Source organism: Mandrillus leucophaeus, unplaced genomic scaffold, assembly GCF_000951045.1.
Source record: "Mandrillus leucophaeus isolate KB7577 unplaced genomic scaffold, Mleu.le_1.0 Scaffold51, whole genome shotgun sequence".
Lineage (NCBI taxonomy): Eukaryota > Metazoa > Chordata > Mammalia > Primates > Cercopithecidae > Mandrillus > Mandrillus leucophaeus.
The window spans coordinates 524,537-532,248 of NW_012105475.1; positions in this window are offsets into that span (position 1 = coordinate 524,537).

Below are 7,712 nucleotides of genomic sequence, written 5' to 3' on the forward strand. Positions count from 1 at the left end.
AATATTTCAGATTCAATCCTTAAAACTCTTATTTGTCTTATTCTCTTCCCATTTGCTCTCCTGCAGTCTCATGGCCTTGTCTGTGATGATCCTCAAAGTTATATCTCCAGACTGAAATACTTCTTTGAACTCCAGAACTTCATATTCTTTTAGTTCTTTGCTCAAATGTCCTTTTCTCAGCTTTCCCTAACTATCTTATATAAAATATCTGGAACCCTCTACCCAGCACAGTGTATCTCTTTACTCTATTTTCCTCCATAGTACTCTTCACCCCCTGCCATAATATATGCCTACTACTTATTTATCCTCCATAGACAATGTCTGTATAATGAAAGTTTCATGAAGACAGGGTGTAGAATGTGCCTGGCATATGGTAGTCATTCAATTAATATTGGTTGGTTGACTAAATTAGTAAATGAAAGCTATGGTGCTTCTCCAACTATGAAGGAAACATTAAGATTAGGGAAGATGCATCCTCCCTCCCAACATCATACCCACAGGAGCCTAGGCTGCAAGGAAGTGACTGGGGTCCGGTTTGAATTGGGCATTGGGGTGGGGGAGAGACTTGTCCCAGGGGGAAGACAGCTGAGCAGCAAGTGCTCAGGGGTGAGAATGAAGTTGAAAATCAGGTAATGGAAGGAGACTTCCACTCAGGCTGGATCCAGGTACAAGGAAACAAAACACAGAGGTGCCTCTAGACACTATGCTCAAAGACCACCAGCTAAGACATTTTGGAGAGTTTTCCTTTTTCCTCCTTTTTTGCTTGAAGGGGAAAAAAAAAAGAAAAAGAAAGAGTGGAACTATCCATGCTCAGGTCCTCGCCTAAATTTACGACTCAACAAGTAAGTCGTTGCTTCTCATTGTGATGCCTCTGCCTTTGGGCATAGTAAATTATTTCACCACTTTATTGTGCTTATTATGCTGACATCATTATTCCCTTAAAGTCGCTCTCCTCCACCATGGGGTGAACTTCTTGAGTGCAGAGACTGCCTTATTTGCATTATTGTTTCCAGGATTTAGCACAGAGATATTCACAAATATTTAAATGAATGAATTTTGGGGATTGTATGCTGGAGGGAGAAAAGGAAGGTAAAGGGCAGGAATAGCTCAATCTTGGGCTCAAAGCCTCTATGTGGAAATTCCCAAGAACACAGTAGACCTTTGATTTCCCTAACAGCTTGGCTTGCAGTTTAAGACTTAGTTAAATTGAAGCATGGGACTGTTTACACAGACAGAGGGCCTACAGAAGAGATGAGATGCAAAGTCCTATTTTAAAGACAGAATCTCGTTGGTCTTTGAAAAGAATTATTATTAATATTGTTCCTTATTATTTTACCTCAATACAGATTGATTATCCCTTGTTCAAAATGCTTGGAACCATAACTGTTTCAGATTTTGGAATATTTTCATGAAAAATAATGCAATATCTTTTCATGTACATAATGAGATATTTTCATGTACATAATGAGATATCATTGGTGATATAAGACCCCAATGTAAACACCAAATTCATTTGTATTTCATATATATCTTATATATATACACCATTAAGATATTTTTTATGCAATGTTTTGAATAATTTCATGCATGAATCAAAGTTTGTGCTAATTCTACTTATGTGGAATTTTCTACTTGTGATGTCATGTGATATGGTTTGGCTGTGTCCCCACCAAATCTCAACTTGAATTGTATCTCAACAGAATTCTCAACCAAATATCTCAAGAATATCTCAACCAAATCTCAACAGAATTCCCACATGTTGTGGGAGGGAGCAGGGGGAAGTACTTGAATCATGGGGGCCGGTCTTTCCTGTGCTATTTTCTTGATAGTGGATAAGTCTCATGAGATCTTATGGGTTTATCAGGGGTTTCTGCTTTTGTGTATTCCTCATTTTCTCTTGCTGCCACCATGTAAGAAGACCCTTTCACCCCCCGCCCCCCGCACCATGATTCTGAGGCCTCCCCAGCCATATGGAACTGTAAGTCCCATTTAACATCTTTTTCTTCTCAGTCTCAAGTATGTCTTTATCAGCAGCATGAAAATGGACTAACACCTCCTGTCAGTGCTCCGAAAGTTTCCATTTTAGAGCATTTTGGATTTTGAATTTTTGGATTAGGGATCATCAACCAGTAGTAGTTTTGGTAAATAGAGAATCTCCTTGATTGGGGGCTAGGATATGTTGTAGCTACAATAAGACATTGCTTGTAACAAGAATTTATTATCTCAAGAGTTCCAGTTGGGGGCCGGGGAGTGGATAATCAATGATGTACATAAGTCTAACTCCAGGGATCCAGAGAGGTAGAAGACATTTAAAAGTTCTGTTATCAAAACACAGTGTCATCACAGCAAGATTATGGGAATGGACACTATCCTTTCCAAGATGGGCTAAAGATGAAGGTTGTGGTGGTGTAAATGTGAACTCCAAGCAATTGCTGTTCTCTGCCTGGCATCGCAAGACAGTCTTAAAAATATAACATATACTCATATAAGTCTGTGTAGATCTGTGAGTTACAATATAGACTCAGTAGACAATAAAATTATGTTGTTCAAAACAAATACATGAAAAAGTTGGTGGTGTTCAGCTTTTCCTCTATGTTGGGCTGCTGTTCATTCAAAATCTTGAATATCAGGACCAGAGTCAAATCAAAAATTTTCCATGGACAAAGGCACATGTATCTGTGGATATTTGTCTATTAAAGTAAACCTCTACACTTTTTTTTTTGCCTGTGATTCTCTAACTTAACTTATGTAAAACTCATTTGTATAAAATTGAAAGTAACCTGTCCATTGTTTGAATTCTATGGTCTTTCTTTACATGGTTATATGGCGTTTAATTCTATTCTGCCCTGCAACATAGTGATTTATATGTATTTCTCTCTCCTTTATTAGATTTTAGTAGCCTTGAGGTCAGGGATCCTGTGATCCTGTGTTATTTTTGTATCTCATACAGCAATTAATCTTCTGCCTTGTATATAATAAATATTCAGTAAAGATGTATCAAGTGAATATTTAATGAATAATCCTAGACATCATTTATCCATACAATTTTAAAGTGATTACATATTCATTTAGGTTCAACTTATTTTTGTAAGAAGCAGAAAAAAACATTGCATAGATTTTTGGACTTAAGCCTGGTCATAAAACTTGATATTAAATAACAAAAACCACTACTATCTCTGCTATGCTACTAGCACTGCTGCCTCTAAGTGCTATTCATTGAGTAAACACTGTATTTTGTCATTTATTGCATCTTTTAATTTTCTTACAAACTCTATGTGTTGGCTATTAATTTCCCAACTTTAGCATGTAGAAAATGGGGGCTCAGGAATATGCATTCATTCTCATAGCTAGATATTTAACCCTGTCTTACTCCAAAGTTCTCATTCTTCTATACTACATTGGCCTTTTCTAGTTTGTCATAAAACTAAAATTATATTTTCAATGTGTGACTTCATGATGTGATAAATAATCAACAAATGCTCATTCAAAATGGAAATAAGGATAGTATCCTAAAGATAGGATAAAGTTCAGACCATAAGTATTGCTTTTCTTAAGCACAAAAACTATACTTATTAATATAAAAAATATATGTTATATTAAAATTTAGTTGAAACATATTTTAGGAAGGTACACAAAAACTTTGGTTTGGCATTTAAATGCTTAGATTAAAACCTGATCTTTGTTATACATTATATTAATTCAAAAGTAAACAAGTATTTCCTCATTGCCTAGAATGGTCTTGGAACCATGGCATCTGAGGAACATGAAAGAAGGTTCATCAGATACTTTGTAGGAATTTATGATCTTGCCAAGGAGATGGGATTCAGACCCAAAAGCATGAGACAAGGAAGCATGAGACAAGGAATGGTGGTGTGATGGTTAGTTTCATGTGTCAGCTTGACTGGGTTAAGGGATGCCTGGATAGCTGATGAAACATTGTTTCTGGGTGTGTCTGTGAGGGTGTTTCTGAAAGAGATGAGCATTTGAATCAGTGGACTGAGTAAAGCAGATCCACCCTTACCAGCGTGGATGGGCATCATCCAGTCCACTGAGTTCCCAATAAAACAAAAAGGCAGAGGAAGGGAACACTGGTGCTCTGTATTTGAGCTGGGACATTCATCCACTGTTGCTTTTGGACATTGGCATTTCTGGTTCTCAGGCCTTGGAACTTGGACCAAGGTTTCACCATTGGCTGCCCTGGTTCTCAGGTCTTCGGGGCTGGACTGAATTATACTACCAGCTCTCCTGGGCCTCCAGCTTGCAGATAATACATTGCAGGACTTCTCAACCTCCATAAGCATGTGAGAAAATTCCCATAATAAACCTCTTTACATATATGTGTGTGTGTGTGTGTGTGTATGTGTGTGTGTATAATTTTTCTTTTTCTCTGGAGAACCCTAATACATGGGGAGTAGTTAATCAAGTGCCCCAATGAGCCAATGTTCACAGGGCAATTACATTCTGGTTCCTGTTGGCAGGCAGCAATGTGGTCTGGAGTGTCTGCAAAAGGAATCTGAAGAACAGGTAGGATTGTAGTCCACTGGTTACCATGACTACTATTCCAATTCCTCTTGTTAAACATTTATTGTGTTTATTATATATATGTTTATATATTTTAGCACCTCATCATTTGGAGAGTCAGGGATAAAAGAATAAATATTCTAGGTAGTTAATTCTTACTTATACTTCAGATTTCAGACAAATGTCAATTCTTCAGGTAAGACTTTTCAGTCCCATCTTTCTTTACCCTAGAACTAGGCCAGGTGTCTTGTAATAAGCTCTTATCAAATCCAGTGTATTTTCCTCCTACCACTTAATCATGATTTACATTGATATATCAAGATGTAAGCTCCCTTGATAGAATGCAAGTTCCACAAAGTCAGAGATCTTTACTTTCACTGATGAATACTAGATCAGTGCATATTACACAATAGGCACTCAAAAATGTTTGTAGAATAGAAAGTAAAAGTACTGCTTACCCTCCAGATATCTTTCACCTTTGTATTGTTTTTATCTCAAATTGGCATGTTTTTATTAATAACTACTCACTCTGGGGTTTTCAGACCAAGAAGAAAAGGAGACAAAGGCTCCTTTGGTACATGGGCCTTAAGCTAAGAAGTCACTCTTGGCTCTGTAAAAAGCCCTAGTAGTGAAGATGCTTTGTCCTGAGGCTTCATTCAGGACCAAGGCACTTTTCCTTCATCCCTTTCTTGTCCTCACTGTGAACTGAGGCCCCTTAAGCAACACACCGGGGAAAAGCAGATGAAACTAAGTGGCTGATGACTAAGGTAGGGCCAAGAAGTGGTAGGTCCTATTGAGAGATGAGGATACAATGTTCAGGACAGGAGTAACCCCTAAGTTGGAGATGAAGACTTTCAAAAGCAGGTGGTAAAAGGGTAATAGCATGGATAATCCATTCTCTTCACACTATTCAAGGTAGATACTGTATGGTTGCTAATAGGAAACTTGAACCTTAATTAACTGTTTTTCACATACTTCTGAATCATATGTGTGTAATAATCAGTCAGCTCACAGAAAACTTGTCCTCAGTAATGAATATGCCAGCCAAACTTCTGAAGTTAAAGGCAAGTTACAGGTGAAATCATACACTATCTTAGCTTTAAGCATACACTTCAATCTCTTTGTGCACTTCTGTCTTCGTTCGTCCTATGTTAGAGCATTGCATTAAGCAGTGAACAGTTTCATGCTGAATAGTCACAGCAAAGGTGCCAGATGCTTTGTGTCAGGGAAATGTGCATAGTCAGGATTTCCTATACAAATTTGAGAAACAAAGACATTCCAAATGTAAAAGCGTCAGAAGGTTTAGGAACTGACCAGTCTCGAACTATCCCCTATCTCTGCACATTACATGTGTGAATTGCTGACCAATCTGACATTTTTGGTAATTTTAAAGATAAAGAAGCAAGCATTAGAGGGTTGCACAAGCTGGCTCCCCAAGAGTCCCAGAGACAGCTCTTGAGGCCTGTCCTTGTCTTCAAAGGGCCAGAATCCTATGACTGGTCTGCCAGCTCCTTGCACTATACACATTGTTCCCTGCATCAAGGGACCAGCCAGAGCTTTGAGCTTTTCTGGAGAGAAAACTCTCCCTAGGATGCAGGACAAAAGGGGAAGAGCATGTACAATTTTCTCTTTGACCACTATATCCCTGGACATACACTTCTGTTTCAAAAGCCTGGGTACTCGAAGTGTTTAATTTAACCAGGTATGTCTAAATTAGGTAAGAAATGAGATCCCAGTGATTGTTGAGAAAGCTAAGATTTTATCTGCCTACTGGGCTTAGCCTGAGCCCATTCGGAGTGTAGAGAAGAATTCATTCTACCTCTGCTGCTAGAGATGGCACGGATAGGAAGCGTTCTGTCGAGGTTATCTGCAGGGTTTTTTTCCCAGTGTAATCCATCCATGTCAAAAACCAAGAAACAGAGAAGTGGTTGATGCATTAAGAAAAAATAACAACTCAATCTAGAAACCTGCTCAGTGAAACTGTTTTTCAAGAACAGTGGTGGAATAAAGACACTTTAGATAAGCACAATCTAAGGATTTATTATGAAAGATCATACTGAAGGAATTGTAAACGTGAGCTACTATTTGTATATAGGTTAATAAGCAAATATTTATTCTATAAAAACTAGAATAATAACATCTAATTTTTGGGGAGAATGGCTAGAACTAAAATATTGGATACTAATATGTAAATGTTGAGAAGCGTGTGATCAGAGTTAAAGCATTTTGAGGACATGTTGTTGAGAAGAATAAAGACGCTAATGTTGATTACCTTTAGATACAGTTAAGAATAATTTTTAGAGAAACGATAGTAGTATGATTATATTTAAATATTTAAATCCTTAATTTTTAGAGATACGTACTGAAATAGTTTCAAGTGAGGTGGTGTAGTATCAGAGGTGCACTTCAAAATATCTGGGGGGGTGGCAAGATTGGGTGTGGGTATGGGTATGGAGGAAACAAGATTTGCCATAAAGTAGTAAATATCACCATTGTATGAGTAGTAAATGGGGAGGGAGTTCATTATATTTTTTACTTTTGCTTATATTTGAAAATTTCCATAATAAAATTGTTTCAAATATACAATTTCTAATAATACAATGAAATATCACACATGCTTGCACACATTATATACATAGATAATAAAACGTGTTTCACAGAGACAATGCTATGTATTCACCAAGTCCTGTTTCATTTATATAAACTATCTTAAAAATAACTGTATTTAAATGGATTCATTAGAACAGTCATGTATTCAATAAACATTTATTTTTAAAACATTTATAATTTTTATATGTGCTATAAAAAGCCCTGGGCATTGGATTGAAAAGACAAGACATAACAAACCTTTCCTTGAGGAACTCGTAGTTTAATCAGGAAGGCAGCAGTTCATTATAGTCCAGTGCAGTATTCACATAGACACGAACACAGGGATTCTTGCAAGACAGGGGAGGGACAGTTAACCCTGCATGGACCATGGAAAGCTTCCAGAAGAAGGCCTGGATCTTGCCTGGAGGAATAAGTAGGAATTAGCCAAGTGAAGAGGAAATGTGAGTAGGGAATTCCAGGCAGGAGGAAGATCATGGTTAAAGATACCAGACCAGGAACATCAGGTGCTGTGGAAACAGTCAGTGTTAGAGGAATATGACATGCAAGCAGGGAGTGGTGAGATGTAAAGTTAGACACGAGGC